Source organism: Protopterus annectens, chromosome 1.part0 (assembly GCF_019279795.1).
Source record: "Protopterus annectens isolate FY-2018-M chromosome 1.part0, PAN1.0, whole genome shotgun sequence".
In the NCBI taxonomy this organism is placed as follows: domain Eukaryota; kingdom Metazoa; phylum Chordata; order Ceratodontiformes; family Protopteridae; genus Protopterus; species Protopterus annectens.
This window is the reverse complement of record NC_056725.1, coordinates 363,407,486-363,431,393: the sequence shown is the minus strand read 5'-3', so window position 1 is coordinate 363,431,393 and position 23,908 is coordinate 363,407,486.

Here is a 23,908-nt window from a genome sequence, read left to right as displayed (position 1 = left end):
CCTATGTCTATTACCTGCATCAACAGCTGCAACCTGTAGCACACGTATCTCTATGTAAAAGTTGCTGCTACAGACCTACTGTCCGCAATGAAGTAGTCTCCTCACCCCAGTAACGTCCAGCACACCATATCAGAAAGGGACCATAATTTACCTGAAGGCCTTATATATTGTACTGTGGTTCCATGTGATCGGCTGATGATAGTGAAAATCAGCTGTGTTGGCTGCAATTAGCATTTCAGAAACACAGATTGGTTAAGAGTCAATCAGCTGCTGATGAGAAGCATGTTAAAAAGGCAAGCAGCTAGCTATGGAGAACCAGTCTGTATGAGATTTTCCTTACACAGAATATTCGTATGCAAAGTATTAACTATCAGCACATATCAGCAGAGGAATACCACAGTCCATCAGGTATGTAACCATTTTGTTTACATCAGGAGCCAGATGTGTAAATATATGTTCATGGAATAGGGATCACAGCAATACGCCATTCTTAGAACTGTGATAATGGCATGTCGATGATCTCCAGAGTTGTTACACATATAGAGAATGCGCAATACCTCAAAGGTGGAATGTATATTGTCAGTGTGGCACATTGGGCTTGTGGGACTCCCCTTTTATAGTGGTTTTGGTCGCATACTGCTATTTGTTTAGCACACTTGCTTTGACATATTATCAGGGGATTGGCCCTTGGAGACACACCACAATAGTCTCCAGTGTCAGCCATATGATCTTACAGCAGTATCTGTCATGGCACACATGAGAATACCTATCGATAGTATTCTAGTTGTATAGATATGCTTACTATGTTTGCACACTGTTGAATATGACATGTGTGATCAAGCGGTGGATATTGCCAGATATTCTGCCCTTACTGCATCCCTACATAGTGTACTTCCACATATGTGATCCTGACATGTGTTCCCATGTTGTCTTTCAGGAAACATGTATGCACGATACAGTGCTGCATTCACAGATGCAGAGAATGAGTTGATACTGGAAGGGCTCCATCAGCACCATGAAGTCCTACTGTCCAGGGGGAGGCACAAAAGGGAACAGCGGTAGGCATTGTGGGCTGACTTTGTCCATGATTTCAATGCCACAGATCATCAGAACAGGACATATGAGCTGGTCTGACATTGTGTAATGGACATGATCAATGCTGCAGGCAGAAGAACTGTAGATGTAGCCAGGGATTGTAGCATCACCAGTGGAGGTCCTACAGTGGAACAACCACTGTCAGCCACAGAGGAATTCCTGGCATATCTAGGCACACATGACAGCTCCCAGACATCCATCACACCCTACATCATGGATGTGGGTGCCACATTTTCCAAGGCAGAGGAGCATGCAGGTAAGCTCAGATTGATCAGCACTGCAATGCTGTAGCATTCAGTGTGTGATGGGCGTACATAGTCTTATGTGGATATCAGGTCTGTCAGCTTTTGGGGGGGAGAGAGTTTAACTGCAGTTTGACTGTCATGCTCAGATTTTGACCACTATAACAATAAATACAGTAACTACTGTAAATGTGAAATATATGGATGTATTACCATGTGGTGGTGGAACATGCGGTGGTACTGATACTACCTCTACCTCAACTTTCCACAGGTCCATAGCCCATGGTCCTGGTCCTGATAAGCATGGCACTGTTTTGTTATTGATATATGTTTACAGCATTGTAATCTCTAGACTGTCACCCCAGGCCAGCTGCCTGCATTGCTGTACTGTTGGCATGATTGCCAAATGCACACATATTTTCTCACTGTACACATGTTAGACTCATACCTATGCCTTGTAGGTGTGACCACACTTAAAGATGTGACAGTATTGTCAGAACACTACAGAGTGTCATATGTGTCAACTGTGCAGAGTCTGCACTAATGTCGACAGTGTACCTCAGTGTTGCTGATAAGATTGCAATGTAATGAGAGTTTATTTACAAGTAACTACAGCTGTTAGTGGGAATAGTGCTTTCCTCAAGTAATTACAGCTGTTATTGGAAATAGTACTTTCCTCAAGTCCTATTATATGAGGCTGGATTTTCAACAGGTCTGTCATAATTACAACAGTGCATAGACTCTTAGATATATCACAACATAGTGCTGCAGAGCACAATAGTGCAGGTGTTAATGTACTGCTTTTCCCTTTCTTACTACAGTTGACCTGGGAGTTGGTGTCTGTCCCTTACACAACCTGATGTCAGTGTCTCCTCAGACTCTGATGATGATGGTGGCCACAGTGAGGCATAGGTGGGGTTTCAGGGGTTGAATTTGTCTCAGAGGTTGACATCCATCTTCTGTCCTCATTGTCAATACACATAGTCAGTATGCCCACACATACTCAGTCCCTGGAGGCCACATATACTGGACAGTCAGAAGGTGGGGACATTGAACAGGAAAGTGTGGCAACTATGACTCCAGTGAGTGTAGACACTGGTCATAGCTAAAGAGCTGGTGAAGTTCCACACAAGTGGATTGATATGGGTGCTTGTAGGAGGCCTGCTTTCCGTCCATCACATGTTGCAGGTATCACATCACTGGTCACTTGGTGCATGGTTTCAGGCCATCATGGAGGTACAGGCACATTTTGTACAGAACTGCAGACATATGCTTAGGATTATAGATACAGCACAGTCTGACATCTGTGACTGCCTCCACCACATTGGTGACACTCTGGATCAGTTCGCTCTTGTAGTGGACAGAAGGTGGGCTGTGACAGTGTCTATCTTGGACAGCACATTGTCTGTACTACAATGTCTGGTTGGAGCTGAGTGTTGGACTTGTGGACATAAGTCAATAACTTCAACTGCTGAGAGTCCATGTGACTGTGCACAATCACGGTCCCATAGTAGTAGTACATCCAGTGCTACAGAGGAGAGTGTGCTGTCCACACCAAAATGTGGCAGGCCATGGGATTATGGTCCTGGGCTATTCCATGGAGGACACAGTCCCAGCAGACAGCAGTCACTGTCAGGTACTATCACTGCTTCTGACCTTGGGCATGGAGGTGCCAGTGCAACTCCTCGCAGAGACACTTACCATGTTCAGGTCCAGAGAAGGTGAACCATCAGCTCTACCATGTACAGTTAAAAGCTGTCTGACATACACACATGTAGGGGCTAACACTGAGCTTGAATGTGTACACACACAATTACACACCAGTGTCAAATGCAGGTCACCTACAGACACATACACAGCACCTTTCCATGCTCCATCTTAGCTGCTTACCTTCCTGACTCACACACATGCTGTCAACCGTTTGGGTCAGCCTAGGCCTCCTGCACCCCCCCCCCCACACAACATCCTGTGCAAGTGATGATACCTGTGCCACATCCCTGTCATCCTCACCATCAATGCAAGGAAATTAAACTGTGTGTCTGATGCACAGGGTGACTATATTAGTTAACATGTACTTGTGTAATGCAGTGCTGTTTTGCCATGCTAGTTATAGTGGTTACTGACAGATACTGTATAGAGTATGCCACATACTGTTGTTTACCTTATGTTCTATGGTGTTGTAATGGCTGTGTACTTCCACAATGAAAGGTGTGCCATGGACCTGTTTCTGTTTCAGAAGTCTTTTGGGAGAACCTATGGGTACACAGCGGTGATACAACAACACAGGATGGCATGTCAGCACAGCAGATATATGTCTTCAGCAAGGTACAGCACTATAACTACTAGGCTACATAGGATCATATGTGTATAACAGACTAACAAGGACAATGGCATCATTCAGCGTATTTATGCATCCCTAATCTATAAAAAGGTCTAATACCCTTGATATGTGTCACCAAGGCTGTAGAAACTAAGACATTTACAAGTTGTGGTGCTGGAGATGACCCATCTACAAATATTCTGTGTCCAGCACAGACAGTTGTCCAACACTAGTTACGATTGTTGTGTTCTGCATCCCATTGTGTGACCTGAACATGAGGTGTGTCACAGCAGATGTGTGCTTCACATTCATGGGGGGGCATGTTTCATGTATGGTGTACTGTCTGTGTTACATACCTGTCGCTCCAGCATGTACTATGTATACAACAGGGATGTTGTAGGTGTGTAGAACAGTTGAGAAAGATGTTAGTCCTTTTATGGATATGTGAGAGGTAAGGATGGGATCCTATACCTCCCTGTCTGGAGCAATACACATCCCCTCCAAAGGATTTAGGTGACAGACTACACATGTACGGTCTTGACACAAACTCCATAGGACATATTATCTACACTGTGTATTGGTGTACCATGGAACCTGTGTGACTGCAACAGTTTTACGATATGCCTGTGTAGTGACATAGCAAAGGTGCCATTGGACACAATGATAGGTGTGATGACTGCCACATGCAGTATAGCAGTGATAGTCTGGGATTTCCATCCCATACCTGTCTGTATAGGTTGTACAACAGTAACTGCATCCCCACATCTGAGCGGCCATTGAATGGGAAAGGCTACATTACTCTCTGTGTCCATAACTCCATGTGCACTGGCACAACTGTAGTTGGTGTGCAGACACTACGATATTTTCCAGGGATGGATGTCTTCCCAAAGGATAGTATTGTGCAGTTGTTGGTATGTAGGCTTTGTCAAAGGCTCAGACTACATCTAAATGGATGGCGCAGTGGTGCAGTGGTAGAGTTGTCACCTCACAGCAAGAGGTTCTCTGGTTCGATTCTCGGCTGGGGTGCCTTCTGTGCAGAGTCTGCATGTCCTCCCTGTATTCGTGTGGATTTCCTCCCGGTGCTCCAGTTTCCTCCCACGTTACAAAGACATGCGTCTGGAGCATTTTCCCTAGGCCTTCTCTGAAAATTGGCTAGTTCCAAGTTGGACTTTCCCGGTTAACAAATGTAAAATAATTAAAATAAACAAATGTCTGTCTTAGGCCATCCTGGATGACTGTTGGTTCTGTGTGGGATTTGGTGAAAGCTCCTAATATGTAATCACCTGCTAATGTACTCAGTGAGAGGTCACTGACAGTGGCTGTGACTATGGGGAGGGAATGGCTAGAAGGTGTACACCAATACTGAAGCATGGTGAACTCCACTGCTGAGTGGCATCATTGTAGTGTAGGTCTCTCAATGCTAACTACCCAGAGTATGACCGTCAGACACTTGCCGATCCACCAGCTGCCATAACACTCTGTACATAATGTACATGGTTTCCAGCAAGGCCTGTTGGCCTACTATTGTCAAACACCTCCTTGTCAGGCCATGGTTGGTGGAGTGAGACATAATTTTGTCATACATTGTATAGTGTAACAGGCAATGGGCTCTGCCAGTTAAAGTCATTACGTATGCTCTACCTTTAAACAAAAGTAACAGTGAGGGGTCCAGTGTCAGTTGGTGTACACCAGTGTTCGTGCTCGTATCCATGCTAATTCCCCTCATGGCATTGCAGGTGACATGGCCAGAGATCTGGGGACACCACTTGGCACTACATGCTTGTCCTCCATGCACATACTTATTGAAGTTACCTGCAGCATGTTGAAAGAAGGAAGTCATGCAAGGTGTCTGTACAGAGCACACACAAACATGTTAGGGAAGTGTAATATGTATACACTGTGTTGCTTAATCATGCTGTGGCTCACTCGCCCAAAGGTAAGTCCAGGTCCATACCTATGAGGCCCTGGAGCAGTGCTGTGACATCCTCACACTGGGAACCACCATATTGTAACATGTGTTTACCACTATGGGTGTCCACCACAGTCCCGACAATGTGAGGTCGACACTGGTGAGATCTGCCCACATATCATTCTCCTTAGAACTACCAGCACAACCCCCTTGCAGACAATATAGACATATATGTCAACAAAGCCATGTATTACCTTCTGAGGGATTGTTGACATAGCCTGACAGTACCTCCCCCTTCAGATGGAACATAGGTTCATATTAGGCTATCTGCCCTAGGGCATTTATAAGCCTAGCCAGAAAGTGTTTGGCTTTCACCACCCATTTTAAATTTATTTTGCTATGCCCTTTTTCGAGGTTAGTATACTGTGCCTCTGTCTAACAGTGACACAGAAGTGATACCCGGGGTAAACCTACGATCTCCCATCCACTCATCAAGATTCCTCTTGAAGAGAGAGTCAATGAGGGACTCTGCCTAACCTGGACTGGGATTTTATTCCAGAGTGAAGGGAGCCTCTGGGTTATGAATCTGTCCCTCCAGCATGTCCTATTTATTTCAGTGCTGAGGTTCAAGTCTCTCGAGCACGTAGCTTGATGGGATTTGGATTTTCTGAGGTGCAGTATGTCCATTAATTCCGGGTTGGACATGGCTTTATACATCAGGCACAGATCACCTCTGAACAGGCGGTATGCTACTGAGTAGAGCTGGAGTTTCTTTAACCGGGCAGCATATGGCATCTGTTTGAGCCCTTTGATCCTCTTGGTGAGGTACTTTTGGGGTCTTTCCAGTTGCTGCAGGTGTCTGGTAAGGTACATCCCAAAAGGGGCATTGTACTCAATTATGGGCCTGATGAGGGATGAGTAAAGAGGCACGATGACCTCCCTGATCTAGATGTGAATCCCTTCATGATTAGGTGGGCTATATAAAATGTTTCTAACCACTTTGGCCACGTGGTTGTCAAATGAGAGATTGCTATCAACTTGGGTCCCCAGGTCCCTAATTACTTCTGTACTTAATGGATTACCACCTATGTGGTAATTTGTGGACACTTTGTTTTTGCCAAAGGGGATGACTATACACTTTTTGGCGTTTAGATTGAGGCCATGGCTCTGGCACCAGTTGTCTGTTTCTATGAGGCCCTTTTGGAGGATGCTTGTGTCGGCTGGAGAGTCGATTATGGCGCCCAGTATGCAGTCATCTGCAAACTTGGTCAGCCACAGTCCTTCCATGTTGGCCTGTACCTCCGAGAAATATATACCGAACAAGAGAGGTCCCAGGAATGAGCCTTGTGGGATGCCACTTGTAACTGGTTTGGAGTCTGACATGGCTTCAGCAATTCTAACCATGTGGGTTCTGTCCTTGAGCCAGTTTGCAATCCATCTAGTGACATAGGGGTTTATATTTAAGCTGGTGAGCTTATCTATAATGCCCGAGTGGGGTATTGTATCGAAGGCTTTTGCGAGGTCCAGGTAGGCTGTGTGGACCACCTTCCCCTCATCAATGGCCTTGGTGACTGCTTCAAAGAAATCAACCAGGTTTAAGAGGCAGGATCTGCCCTTAACAAAGCCAGACTGGGTAGGATCCAGTCTCTGTAGGTCCCCAATATCTTATTTATGAGGTCCATGATGATCCTTTCCATAGCTTTGCAGACCAAGCTAGTCAGGCTTATGGGGCAATAGTTTCCAGGATCCGTTGAGGCACCATCTTTATGGAGAGGGACCACTGTTGCTGTACACCACTCTTTGGGCACATATCCTGTAGTAAGGCTGAGATTGAACAGTAGTTTTATGTTTGGGTTTAGCTCTTCTTGGAGTTCATGTAGGACGCAGCCCGGGACACCGTCTGGTCCCATTGATGCTGTGTGTTTTGCTTTGGAGAGGGTGGCTCTTACCTGAGCATCTGAGATGTCAGGGGGGCAGCACTCTGCTGGGATGGATATTTGCCCTTTTGGTGGGGAGGGGGGGGGTTTGAGCTGAACCTGTCAGCTAGGATGTTGGCAATGTCTGTGGGTTCGGTGTATTTTTTGTCATTTTGGACTAATTCTGAGCATATCTGGGAATTACCACCCAGGTTCCTAACATAACTAAAGAAAGCCTTGTGATTATCCTTAGTGTCCTGTGCAATTTTTCTCTAGAAGCTAGCCTTAGACAATTTTATGAGTGCCCATAGTTTTTTGCTAATACTGATCAGTGATGCCTTCCCTTTTTGGGATTTTGCTCTATCATTTAGTAGCTTCCTCCTTCTATTGTATAGTTTGTTTATGGCTGGGGTCCACCAGACAGGATGTCTGCCGTTGGAGGATTGGGTCTTGGTTTTATTTGGGATCGCATGATCCATGCATTCCTGAAGGTGTTCATAGAATGTGTTTATAAATGATTCTGTGGTCTGGGCCGTATTTTCCACAGACTTACACAGGAACAGGTGAGTATGCAGAGTTCTACACCCATGCATTTTGTCAGCAGCATTACAACTGCATGTACTCATCTGTACTTGACAGGCAGAACACAGGCTCATCATGGCACAGGTAACTTGACTGGAGGTTACCTGCCATTAGCAGGCTGTACAGTAACATATGGACAGTGTTGTGTGACAGTTGCAGTGAGTGTGCCCCTGAAACATGGAGGCACAACCCCCTTGGCTAAGAGATGTACATAGTGTTGTTGTGATTTTGTGTAGACACAGTAAGTAACAAAATCAGCCACCCACACAACACAGAACCACAATGCACAGTGTAGCTACATGTGTGACCATAAAGGACAGGCTCAGATTGTCGAAGTCATGCATAATGCTTTGAAATATGATGGTCTGTACTCATAGATAGCCTGTAGTCCCACACTGTCTGTGTTAAACTACAGTCCCCTGTCCCCACCACATGTGACACATGAAATTCCTACAACATCTGCTATAACTTCCATATTTACAGAATAGTTCATAAATGGCTTCTAAGTGGAGAATACACAGCATCTATTGCACATGCTAACATTCCAGGCTGCATCCCACATGTGACCTGACAAGGATTGCCAAATCATACCAAAACCACTGGCTGCACACCAGCTGAGTGGACCATGGCAATTGTTATTTCCCTGCACTGAGGTGGTGCATCCACAGACAAACATTGCCATATACCTCTTTGTCTAATTATCATTATCTGTATGCCCATAGGGGCAACCATCATGGAGTTGATCAGCACACATATATGTGATTCTCACATAGTTGACTGTACACACTTTGTATTGTGACAGGGAGAGCATGTCTGTTACATGTGGTAGACATGTCCAAGGCAGTTATCCAAGACCTGGGTGATGGGACATCAGGGCATACAACTCCCTCGACTGAGCCAAGCCATCTGTCATATCCCCACTCAGGCAGCATTTACAAAGCACACACTTAGGCATCCACAATACTGTCATTTTAGGAGTCACTAAGTGGCCCACTGATGGCACACATACTCAACATAGGGGCATCCACCTCCAATAGCTGATCTGTAAGCATCAGTGTTCAACAGGGTGCAGTCCAGGGTCCACCACTTTTTGGAAGTCATTTAAGCATAACACACACAACTACTGACTGATGATGGCTAACAATGTTGGCTGATGCCTACAAATTGTGAGCACTCATAGGGTCTCAGTATTATGTCACTACACTACAAGGGGTATTGTTGAGGACATGCCTGTTAATATAGTAATGGTCATGAACTCCATGCATATCTATATGTAGTATCATTTTCATCAGTAAAACCTTTGTACCTGGTAAGTAGCACATCAGTCGCAACATGTGCTGTATATACACAGGGGTGAAAGAAGTGGGCACACATCCCTGGCCACACAGGCGTGCACCTCATATGCCTCAGATCACCATGTCCCTACAGTGGTATGGCAGGAATCATATGGCATAGCTGAGGGCACAGTCACCTGTAAGTGACATACTCATAACCTCCAAGTACTTTTCCCTCAGCATGCCAATTCCTGAGTGCAATGGCAATTTTGTAATGTATCTTTCCAAGCAGCACTGGCACTTGCACACAACAGTATTGTTCCTCACAAGGACACCTCACGTCTTCAGTATGTGTTCCATGGGAATTGTCTGCAATGAGTGTCATCTTAGCCTGTGACATATTGACTACTCAGAGGTGATATGTGCATTGCATAAGGGGCAATGTATGATACTACATTGCATATGCTGGCTTTCTGTAGGAGGCATAGTAGATGGGTAATGCACTGTAAGGACATTAACCTCGTATGTGAGGTGAGTAATACATGTTGGTGGGGGAGATTTTTCTAGCAGATGTAAACACACCCTTGGAACAGAACCCTGCATGATGGCAAACAGAGCACCTCTGTGCACCTCAGCACATCCCATATGCATGATTGGCTGGGCGACCATCATCCTAACACAGAGTGTCTGCCTGTGTCCCTCTTGGACTGAGTCTGGGGCAATATGTGTTGATCCTCCAACTACAGGTGTAAAGATGTGTAGGATTGTGAGGGCTGTATGGCCATTATGCTAGTGAAGTTCAAATGTCTTATGGTTCCATAAGATGAAGTAAAATACTCTAACAGCCTCACACACAAACAGGGCTACACTGAGGCTAGAACTACCTCCAATTACTGTGTACAGGACATGCCAAGGCTCACACGTAGTACAAGTTGGCTGTATGTAGTTTAGAACACTTACCTATATAATGCTACACACTGCAGATCACAGTATGTGAGACACACAACATACCTCATGTCTGCTAGTAATATCAATTTATGACATATAATGCTTGATGACATCAGCAGGCTTTGTTGTGATAAGTCATTTGGGGTGCCACATCACCCACTAAAATTAGAATACTGCAAACCCTAGCTATTTTTATGTTATTGAGGTGATCACATTTAGGCCCTATGGACATACACATACAGCAAATAGCCAGGAGTAAGATTTGAACTCCTACCGATCTAGCTTTACACACTATAGAGCACAGTGCTTACCACATGCACCACATCTTAAGTCTGAGACTGCACTGGCAGCTAGTAGTCTTAGGGTGGATGACATCATTAGGCCTTGTAGAAGAGAACAGTTTGGATGCCATCAGCAAGTTACAGGGCCAAAAAGTGCACTAGCATTGCAGGTTGGTAGTCCATGAGGACCTGTCATTTGTTTTATAGGGGCATGCACATGCACACATGCACCAAGCAGCCTTGGAATGACATTAGAAACCCTACCTATCTTGTCTTACACACTATAAAGCACAGTACTTATCACACACACCACAGGTTAAGTCTAATTCTGCACTGGGAGCTTGTAGTCTTAAGGTGGATGACATCATCAGACCTTGCAGAAGAGAACAGTGTGGATGCCATCAGCAAGTTATGGGCCAAAAAGTGCACTACCATTGCAGGTTGATAGCCCATGATGGCATGTCAGTTGTTTTGCAGGAGGATACACACACACATGCACCAAGTGGTCTGGAGAAAGATTAGAACCCCTACTCATCTAGTCTTACACACTATAAAGCACAGTACCTATTGCCCACACCATGGTTTAAGTTGGATGCTGTAGTGGCAGATGGTAGTCATAAGATGGATGACGTCATCAGGCCTTGTAGAAAAGGACAGTTTGAATGCCAGCAGAAAGCTACAGGGCTAAAGAGTGCATAAGCATTGCAGGTTGATAGCCTTTGAGGGCATGGCAGTTGTTTTGGAGGGGGATACACACACACACATACACACACGCACACACACACACACACACACACACACACACACACACACACACACACACACACACACACATGCACCAAATAGCCTGGAGTGAGATTAGAACCCCTACCTATCTAATCTAATGCACTATACAGCACAGTACTTATTGCACACACCATGGCTTATGTCTGTTGTATATGTGATTACAGGCACAGTACTTGTGGATTACACACACTAGGTTTGTGATGAACAGCATCTGTGGCCTTTAGTGTGATATTCCTTTGTACAGTTATCTGCATCTAGTATCCTTGCAGTATGATAACTATTATTATCCTAGCTATGTGTATACAGTTACCAGTATGGCCATATGTGGCTGCTTGCACTGCCTGTGGGCAGGAACAATGTACTCTGTCCATGCGTGTGTTATCAACATTATAAATTACACCACCTGTTCACCTATTTCTGTCTATGTGGTGACATCCAGCAGAGACAGGTGTCTGTAGGTAAGTGGATTATGTACTGTTGTGCCCTTACATTAGATCCTTTGAGCAACAGTATGGATATGTGATAGTGCAGATTTATTCACCATTATTAGGGTATTTAGGACAATACAGACATCCACAGACATATTTCTGTATATAACAGGATGTATATATAAATGTAGTTGTATCTGTGTATTATATGTATATATGCTATGTAGATATATGGGCTGAGTCTATGTATTGGTTTAATATATATAACTATATATACACCGGTATATATCTATTTGACACTACATAGAGACAGATATACTTTGTATGTGAGTGAGAGATAGTGACAGATGGATATGCAACTCTATATGACTGTAGGTATAGACATATCTATACATAACAGGTCATTTTGATGATGGAGCAACAGAACTGCACTCATTTTAGCTAAGTGTATGGACTTGCCCATTGGGACTGTCAGTACTTCTAGAGTGACTCCAGGCCACACCTACCTGTACTTCAGTCTGGCATTTTGTGTGTTACAGATATTGACATCTGTCTTTGTTTCTGAAGCACTGCCCTTTACTCAAAATGTTCATGGCATTCCCCAGATGTCTGATGTCATTAATGTGTGACTGCGGTGCAAAATGTTACACTACATACAGACTGATGGTCTGTGAAAACACCAACATAATAATACCTCACATGCAAAATATAGGAATAATTCCAGATTAGAACCATCAACACCATCACCCATGGTAGCTTTTCTAGCCCACTGAGCCACACAGGCTGCAAGAGAGAGAGAGAACTCATTCATCACACAATCACCAGGATAAATGTGTACATTGTTATCCTATGTTAAGTGAGACATACATTGTGTGATTGATTTCTATGTTACAGCCCTGAGACTGCTTGGTCCATTGGTATACCAGTGGTGATTTTCTGTTAAAGCATGTACATGGGAACACTGCAGTGTTGGGGGTGGGGGAACAACAGCACATGATCTGCTGGGATAGACAGTAATCTACGTATCATGTGAGACCACTGTCTAACATCTCCCTTGAGTGATGTAGATATTCCAACTATGAGGCCTAGTGAATATTAAGGAACACATACTATTGCACTGGGTATCTGTAGTCCCATGTGGATTTTACATCTGCCCAAATAGCCCACTGTATTTCCTTGCATAACATCAGTAGATCCATACATACAATACCATATTATAGTAATCCTTACAAATAGTGTGTAGGTTAGAGATTTTCCTTGCAAATGCAGCAGTTGACAGAACTGCAGTTCAGGGATGACTCTGTCTGATGTTAGCAGCACACAGCCAATACATGGATAGGTACAGGTTGTATGGGTTGCCTGGCATCAATTTGTATATGAGTAGGAGTAATGTGTCAGTCCCTAGGGCCCTAGGTTGTCAGTGAATGTGCTATGTGTTGTCTCTTAGACAATGCCAGGGTGTACTAGGCATACCTATGTCTGCCCACAAGGACATCATCAGGAGGTTCCTCCTTCAAGTCCTCCTGTGACTGTGGCTGTGGTGACCTAGGCACTGGTGGGGGGCTGTGTATCCCTTTCCTTTGCTGATCCTGCTGCAGCTGCTACCGCAGGATCATATTGTGTAACATGGCACATACTGTGTACATAAGTGCACAAGTGGCTGGAGAGTACTGCAGAGCTCCATCATATATATGGAGGCACAGGAACTATAACTTCAGCAACCCAAATAAGTGATCTATGATGTTCTTAGTTTGTGCATGTGTCTCATTATGGCCTTCTTCCGTAGGTGTGTGCGCATTTCTGATGGGTGTCATTATCCACATCTCCAGTACATAGCCAGTATCCCACAGTAAATGGCCATGTGGGATGTCCCCCCCAGAAAACATCTGGCACAGCTGTGAAGCATGCCAGAAATGGGAGTTGTGATAGCTGCCAGGGCTGCCATCACACACATTCATGATAATGCCCTGGGCATTGCAGATAACCTGGCAGTTGATGGAGTGGTACCCTTTATGGTTTATGTAGATTCTACCCTCTTCACGAGGTGGTGCCATGATGTGTACATGAGTGCAACCTATGGCATCCAGTACTTCGGGGTAGTGTGCTACATGGTAGACGTGTTGCATATTGCTGGCAATCACCTCAGGGTTGAGGGGAAAAGAAATGTGTTCACTGGCATGTAGTAGCATTGTAACAGGAACTGGTGGAGTGCCCTGGATCCTGATGCCTATGAGACCTCCATCATGTCCCCAGTTGGTGTTGGGAAAATACTGTAGCTAGTATCCTAAGGGCTACACATACCTTTGTTTCCACTGGGATGGCTTCCTCTCTGTTGGCTCTGGGTCTGAGTTGAGGGCAGCAGAGCTCAGCGAGTTCATATAGTATGTCCCTGTCCACACTGTAGCACTCTACAATCTCCAGCTAATTTAGTTCCTGAAAGGTTACCCTGAGCCTGAATGTTCTTCTCCTTCTCTGTCTAGGCCTATTGTCAGCAGCACTGACTTCAGCATCTAGCACATACAGATGTAGCAGACATGCAGCAGCCCCTAGCATTCTCTCAGGTTAAAATTCCCAAGTATGTATTCCAATGGTCGAGAATATTGGGGAAAAAACAGATTGTAGGGTGTATGCATACTTTATAGAGCTCTGCTGTAGGTTCAGAATGTGTGATTGGCTAAGTGTCATGCATTCAACCTGCCTAGTATATAATTAACATCATTTAATGGCCTTATTTTAAGTTAAACAGGGATTAAGACTGATTAGCATGTCATTGGCCTTTTAGATTTATTTTTATTTTTATTTTACATTTGTTGACCGGGCTATTCTAGCTGGATACATGTCCATTTTCAGTAGAGACCCGTGGAGAAAAGCTCCAAAAGTAACATAAAAGGCAAATACAGATCAACAAATACATAAAATACAGAGTTATAGCAGATCAAGTTCTAAAATTATACAAGCATATGCAAGTCATGACAGGACGTACTAAAAATTACCATAAAAGTTTAGGAGAAGTATATATATATACATATATATATATATATATATATATATATATATATATATATATATTTTTTTTTTTTTTTACCATATATACACGTGGTGTAGTCATTGGTGATAACATAGTAAGTAGGCTTCAAATAGGTGGTGTACAGGAGATGGTCTAATATGCTGAATATATTAAAGTTTATTTGTGAAAAATGATATTTTACTGATTTAGGAGTAAATAAAGAGAGTAGGAGTAAGAAAAAGTTTGAAAAGGAAGATTAATCAGGGTGAATGCAGCTGCATAGATACACTCAGCACTGTGGCATGCCATGCAAACATGAGCCCCATAGTTAAACAAAGCACACACCTCCCTGAACAGACATAATCAGCATGGTGGTGAACAGCACAAATAGGTGCAGCTAAGCTGAAATGAGCTTAGAAGTCATTGGACACACCCTCCCCTGGTGTCAGCTACCTCCTGTACACACCAATATGGCTCTCTGCCTACATGAAGGGGATATACAGACACGATTATCCCTTTATGCTATTCAGTAACTCTACCTCATTTGCATAGGAATCCATGCTCCCAGCCTGGAAACTACTCGCTTCATAACTCTATCAAGTTAGCAACAGCACCAATGCACCATTGTAGCTACTTCACACAAGGATATGGTTATGTAATACATTTCTGTCACACAATACTAATTTTTTTTTTCAATTTTTTTAAAATTATAAAGCATGTTTGTGCACTGTGGTGTGCCGTGCAAACATGCTCTGATTATTAAAAAATAAATTAATTTAACTTATTTCCTTTAATTTTTCATACACACAAGAGGATAGTTTAGCCCATATCTGTATGTGGTATGTCATTTCTGTCCATATATCTGCATTTTTACAGCCCCTGTTGTCTGACTGCACTCCTGTGCACAGAATGTTTCTTTGTACACTACAGACACTGACAGGGGTTCTGAAGAGCTGCCTATCTGCTTGCTGGATTACTCTACCTGAGTCATTTGCATGAGATTCACCTGCTTATGAGGTGATGTGCATGCCACAGAACTTCCCGTGTTGGTGCCTGCACTATGCTCAGCAGTGCTTTCTGAATCTAAAACCTGCTTAGTTTCATGTAAACAGTGTGGTATGATGCCTACATGGTAAAAAAAAACATGTGTAGGCTTTATTAAATTTCCCCAAAGAAGAAAAAATATGTATATACCAAGCTTGGCAAATGTGGAGAGGAATAGGGGTGCCGTAAAATACTGGGGACAGCACAAAATATATTTCTTTGTCTGTGTGGGGAAAAATTACATTTGATAAGTAAATGTGATACAAGAAAGTATTATATTTGTGGGGAAATGGGACATGATGTAAAAATGAGAATTTCAATATTATGTGTAACAAAATTGGGCATGTATGGATTGTTTGTAAAAATTAAAATAAGGAAAAATAAAAAGAAATAGAAGAAAATGAACAATGAGAAGAAATTTTAGAAGTAGAAGAAATAGAAGAAAACATTGGTTGAGAAAAATATAATACAGAGGACATAGAGAAAGGCCCTGAAATAAGTCACGAAGAAGGCATAAATTGGGAGATAGTAAAGTAAAAACAATAATTATATTGGTAAAAGGGTAAAAGACAGAAAAATTAAATTTAAAAGGACAAGTACAAAAATTTAAAAAAGGAAATTGATGAGAAAGAATATATATAGCTAATGGCTGAGGGTTGGTGTAATGGTTGAAGTGTTTGACTCACAAACACAAGGCACACTGTTTGATTTTTACCTTTAGGAGGGAAATTGGCTAGGTTTAGAATGATCCAATAAGACAGCTAACCTAGAAGCTAACTATGAACTTATGATACCACGAATCTAAGGAAAAGTGAAAATGAAAATTTTAGAGTGATAAAAAGATAAAGAAAAGTACAGCAAGCCCAGAGATCAATGATTCACTTCAAAATGTAAGAAATAAAATATAGGCAAAGAGTGAATCCTACACACGGTCCCTCGTTTAACCAATGAAGTAAAATCAAATCCATAAAGTTTGTAAAAGCTTAAAATGGCCTTTAATTATAAAGTGTTTTCTCTAAATGTGGATAGTATTAAGAATGTAGTAAGAAGAATAGGGATTTTGAATGGTGTAACACAGGTGATGTTGATGCAATTATATTAGAAGTCACAAGATTTTAACAAATGAAGAAAAGATTGCAAACAAAGGAACTACGAGGAGAAAAGATTATCTGGAATTTGGAAAATGAGAGCCTTTTCTGGCATAGCTGTATTCTGCAGAAATACAGTAAATATACTGGATGTAACTTTAGTAAAAATGGGAAGATTAATCATTATAGATTTAAAATGGTAAGAACAAGTATATAGAATTATAACTATATGCTTATACTAATTGTAAAGAAGTAGTAAGCTTATTTCATTAGATTTTAGACTATGTAGTGATAAATAAGAATATTATAATAAGAGGAGGCTTTAATTGTGATGTAAGAGGCAAACATAAAAAGAAAGGAAATGACAAGAAAAATATGAGAAGTTATAAGATGCGGTAAGTTAAAACTTTGGGACAAACATTCATGGACTTTCAAAAGGGCTATGTATAAAACTGCAATACATTATTTTATACTATCTGAAGGTTTAGTTATGGGGGTAGTTGAAACATGATTTTGAGATTATCTTGCAGTATGGCTAGAGATAAAGGAATTAAAACCAAAAACAGACCAGCACAATGGTACTTCAGCTGAAAATCATTTATTGTTGAATAAACTTCCAAACCAAGAATGTTATATCTTGATTAGCAGGCAAACCGGTTTCGGCTATAAAAAGCCTTCTTCAGTGCTAAACCACAAATGATCAACAGTTGAGCAGCACCAACATCCTGGTATTATATAGAAAAATATTTAAAGGCATATTGCTGAAAAAATAAATTCCTTAATTATATACACATATCATAAATACTAATGTATTTATTATCTATTAAATCATGATATCCATTATAACAGAAATTGACATGTGTACAAATAAAATTATAAATAAATCAATCAACAATGTGCATAAAGAGGTAGGCTGACATATTATTCCATTTCATTTAATCCAGGTTTGAACAAAGCACCTAACCTGGTTATCCACATAGTTTCCATATTGTCAAGTTTATCATGCCAGCCTGCTTTAAAGTTCCTGTGCATTTGGATCTTATCTATAATAATAAATTTAAAATGTGCAGTTGGATGGTTGATGGTATGTTTATACAGGGCATTGGACAAACGGTGGTTTCTAATGGCACTAAGGTGTTCACTGATCCTCAATTTAAATGGTCTGGATGTCTGACCAACATAAAAAGAGGAACAGGTACATGTGGCTAAATAAATGACCCAATCCAAACTACAGTTCCTGAAAGTGTTAATCTTGTATACCTGAGATGTATTTTTGCTTGAAAATTCCTTGGTTTTAAGAATGTGTTCACAGGCACTACAATGTCCACAGGGGAAACAACCCACCAAAGGGTCACCAAATAGAGTGATTTGAACTGTTGTAGCTGGTGTGTATCTCTTATAATGAGTGAAACGAGAATGTATAGTACGACCCCTGTGGTATGAGAAGGCACATTTGTCTGGTAAAATGTCATTGAGGAGTTCATGAGACTTTAAAATGTCCCAATGTCTGTTAATGATTTCCCTGAATCTAAATGATTGCCAAAAGTGGTTACAAACTTAATTGGCTGGACAGAATTGGATGTGTCATCATGCTTCGAATGTTGATATTGTAATAAGGTGGAACGTGCCATCTTCCTAGTCTGGTCAATAGTTTGAGAAATATGGTATCTAGAATATCCATGACTAATAAGCCTATTGGACAGGTCTTGTACACAAACTTGATGTTGTTCTTCTAATGAGCATATGCGTTTCATACGTAGAAATTGGGATTTGGGAATGTTTCGGATGATGTGGTGGGGGTGAGAGCTTGATGCATGTAGCAATGTATTATAATGAGGAAACTTCCTATGTACCCTAGTAACCAATGTGTGATCTTCCAGTATAGAAATAACAACATCCAAAAAAACAATCTCTTGAAACTCTATATTAAGAGTAAATTGTATATTCCAAGGATTGTTATTGAGGTACCCGACAAAATCAAACACATGGTCCTTATCCCCACGCCACACCATCCAACAGTCATGTAGAGATCTTCTCCAGATGTCCAAATCGTTAATATACAGATTATGATGTACATCATATATGAATGATTGTTCAAAGAAACCCATAAATAAATCAGCATATATGGGGGCAAAAGATGCCCCCATTGCCGTACCTTTGATCTGCCAATATGGTTGTCCATCAAAGTAAAAAATATTTTTATACAACACATACTCAGTGAGTGTGACAAGAAAATTATTGAAACCAGCGGAATATAATTCTAATTTATCCAACCAATAAGAGATTGCAGCTATACCAGCTTCATGGGGGATGCTCGTGTAGAGAGATGAAATATCTAAGGTACATAACCACCAGTCTGCTTCTAATTGTGAATCTTGAATGATGTTGAGGAATTCCGTCATGTCTTGTATCCTTGATCTTACATGAGACAATAAAGGTTTTAAATAATAAGTCAAGAAAGCAGAAAGTGGTTCAGTAAGAGAACCCCTCTCAGAGACAATAGGTCTACCTGGGCAGTTAGTGGGATGTTTGTGGATTTTTGGAAGAAGATATAAATATTGGGGCATAGGTTCCACCACTTTAAGTTGTTTGCAAACCTGTTTGCTAATAATACCTTCTTCTGTCGCTAAATCCAAAAAAGAGTCTATCTGTGCCTTGAAATTAGGTGTAGGATCAACAACCATACTAATATAAAATCGAGCATCAGACAGCTGTCTGAAAGCCTCAGCTTTATATTTACTGTGATCCATAACCACAATACCACCCCCTTTGTCAGCTGGAGTGATAACAATGTCATGATTAAGTTGAAGTTCTGTTAATGCAAATCTCTCTGCTTGAGTGAGGTTATTTGTAGTGGGTTGGTATCTCGTGGAAAAATATAAATCTTTGATGACACATTCCTTAAAAATAGAAACATATTTATCCATGGGTGGTTTAAAATCTGATTTGCCAAATTTGAAACCAGTAGATCTTTGAGTGGAGTCATGGTCTGAAAAAAATATTTTGAGATTAACCAATCTGCAAAAATCATTAACATCCTTTAACAAACTGTATTCAGAAACTGGTGAGGTGGGGACAAAATTAAGACCTTTATTTAATACTTGGTTATGTACAGGTGATAATTCAAAAGATGAAATATTGTGTACATTATTCACTGTTTCACAATCTGTTGTAATAGAACCTGTAAACTGGATGTTCCTGTTTCTGTTTCTATGCTTTCTGCCCTCCCTACGTGTCTTACGTCTAAAGGGTCTGACTGTTTTCTCTTGGCAGCAGGAGACACCTGGTGTGAAGGGACATCATAGTCTGTAGCAGAGGAAGTTTCATCCTCCGACGTACCACTAAGGGTAGATCCTGTCCTTCTTAATATTGATCTGGGCCTTTTTCTACCATGATTACTTTTATTAACTCTATCTGTGAACCTGACATTCTTGGATGTAACGAATGATTTGCCCTTGTCGTAATCCGACAAATCCCTATTAAATTTATGTGTTTTTCTCTTAATCAACTGTTGTTCCAGATTGGCCAAATCTTTGGCTAAATTGGAAGTATACTCTTTGAAAAATTCTTCAATTTCAAATACCTGGGCCTCAAGACACACCTTATGAATTTCTGCTATTTGTGATTCAATGGTCCTTTCATAATAGACCATCAGGGTATTGACAAATAGCATTGAAGCCTGGTGTTGGGCTAAAGCCCAATCCTGTGATAGCTGGGCATCAATATTTGCTACTAGGGGTTGAAGACAGATCCTTAGACCTCTAGGTGTTATATCTTTTAGTTTATAGGCCTTAAATAGTTTCAAGTGCCAAATATTAGACCTGAGTGATTTCATGTTTCTAGTCAGTTTTTGGAAAACTAACTCACATTTATGTTTAGAATCCCCTTCAACATTATTGAAGCTAGTAGACCCCCTAGTGTTGAAGCCAAAGGCTTCCTGGTTATCTTTGTCAGCCGATAGTCCTTGCAGAATTCCACTTAAATCCATGGTATAACTCTTAGGCAGTATATCACAGAACAATTCTTGACCCAAAACAGGCAAATAATCTAGTATAAATATGACTTCAATAAAAGCAAGTATGTATATATATATATATATATGTGAGATAGTACACTATGTTGACCCTAAATATTGTGGAGAGTTGCCTCCATAATGAATAATAAAAAATATATAAGCACAACCAAAATGCCCCACTATATATAGAGAGAATATATGTGCCAATATACTGAAGTAGTTGACATTTCATCTCACTACAGTCTGTTAATTATTAAATGTAATTATATAGGTCCAAGAATTGGATATCGAGGGTATGCACTTGTGTGAATCAACAATTATTATTTATATCATGTGTGACCATAACTCTTCCCATATATAATTGTGGTAGCCGACACTTCGTCTCTGCTACCATATATTCAAAGATAAACACCGACACAACCAAATGCATATACAGTAGTGTGCATATAATATTGCTGTACTTTCATCCCATATAATGCTGAGAATATGATTATCCAATATTAATAGACCAAAATACCAAATATTAGTAAAGACAATATATATATAGATATGAGGGCATAAAGTTGCCTGCTTACCTAGTATATTGGTGAATAAAAGATATATGTACACTCCACAATTATGGCATCAACAGTACAAAATCACATATAAAATACCAATATGATATTCAAGAAAACCTGTACTTGGGTCAAAAATGGTTAAACAATTATTGCCAAAGCTATTAAGTGGGCTGGAAAAAGAGAACCTGAATAAGTACTAAACAGAGCACAACGACTGAAAACCATATGTATAACTAGGGGAAATATTTAAGAACATAACCATGAAATCCAATTTGTGTGTCTGAATAAACCTACAAAAAAGTGCAAAAATGTCTGTCACAATAGGTGTGCCAACAGATCCCAGCACTAATAGAAATCAGAGTAGTAAGCTGAATTGAAACCATAAAATGAAAACATTCCCCAAAATGTGACAATATTAAGTGATGTAATTTGAGACACTAAGTTATAGCGCCTTACATACACGTGAATACAGTTACAAATCCTTGTCAAGCTGATACCAAACACAAAACAATACTAAATGATCCTAAGACTAATGTACCCGAGCTGTGTGATATTTAGTCTCACAGCAATGACAGAATTAAAAATAGTTACCTAAATTAAACATAAAATTGAATGATGAAAAACATTCTCCAAACTATACATACTGCTAATCCTAAATTGTATAAAATAAGACACTAAAATGTAGCATCATATATAAACGCAGATACAAGTCCAAGTCCTTGACTGATTAACAAACAGAACAAATGTCCCTTGTAATCGACCAAAAACAGCCAACTTATGATATAAATCCGAACTGGGTCTTAAATTGAATGATATAAGATTCAAAAATAAGACATTAGGTCCAAAGCCAAAAACACGATGAGTATGTCCATAGATGAAATCAAATGGAAATGCTGGTAATATATATATATGTATATATATATATATATATATATATATATATATATATATATATATATATATATATATATATATATATATATATATATATATATATATATATATCTATATATATATATATATATATATACATAGATATATATATATGTATATATATTAAGTCCACAGTACCTGTTAGATGAATATATATTAATCCTTAGTCAGCGCCCAAGAGGATAAAAATGTAGTAAACCCTCGCGAAATCATAAACGACAAAACAAAGTTCAAAATGTTGGCATAAGTACAAAAGTAATCCACTACGTTTTCCAAATCCCTTGAAAAGGAAGTAGTCAATGAAGTAGGCCCAATGCCTGATCTGAATAAAGATTAGAACAAAACTGAATACTGGCCCAAAACTTATTTTTATTTTATTTTATTTTTATTTTACATTTGTTGACCGGAAGGATCCGACTGGATGCATGTCCATTTTCAGCGGAGGCCCGGGGAGAAAAGCTCCAAACATAAGTAACAAAAAAACAATTTGAATAACAGTGAAGTATATTTTACATTCAAAGTTAGAACATATGTTGTTCTTTATAATTTATCTAAAATGGGAGAGGATTTAGGATAGTAAGGAGAAGTAGGAGAGTCATGTGTGATGACTGTTTGTCTAGCCGAAGGTTAACTATCCCGGATTTAGGCAGTGACAATTTCGCATTGAACCCAGATGTGTTTTTAGCTTAGCTTTGAATTGACTTAAAGTAGACATAGATATAATATCATGGGGAAGTTTGTTCCAAATTTTACCTGCAACGTTGTTGAGAAGGGAGTCACCAGCAGAGTTATTAGTTTTGAATGTTTGGATTAGGAGACGGTTGGATGACCTCAATGGACGTGGATTGTTACAAAGAGGAAGCAGCATTTTGAGGGAAGGAGCATATTCAGGGTTATATAGAATTTTGTGTGTAAGGACTAGTAGGTTGAAAGAAATAAGGGTAGGAAGCTCAGACCAGTTGAGCTTGGCTAAGTTGGTACAATGATGGGTCCTATATGGTGACCCAGTAACAAACCTAGCAATATGATTGTAGCAGTTGGAGAGTTTGTTCATGACAGTTTTACTTATGTTGTGAAGTAAGGGGGACGAGTACAGGAGTGATGAGAGAAGGTGAGTCTGGGCAATGGCCATTTTAGCTTGAGGGGTCAAGAAGCTATTTATTCTATATAAGGAGCCTAGTTTCTTATTAATGGTCTTGATCATTTGGTTTACATGTATATCATATTTTAGTTTGTTATCTATGGTTACCCCTAGTAATTTTGTTGAGAGGTCTGGAGAAATTATGGTCCCATCCTTAGCTTGGATAGTAAAATTGATGGGGCAGGACCTTTTTGTTGGAAGAAACAACAACATTTTAGTTTTTTTAGGATTAAGAATCAGGCGCGATTGGAGAGCCAGTGTTCTATTTTGCTGAAAGTAGACTGGGTTAACAATTGTAGATCTGAGGGGGTTGTACCAGAGCAAATTAACGTAGAATCATCT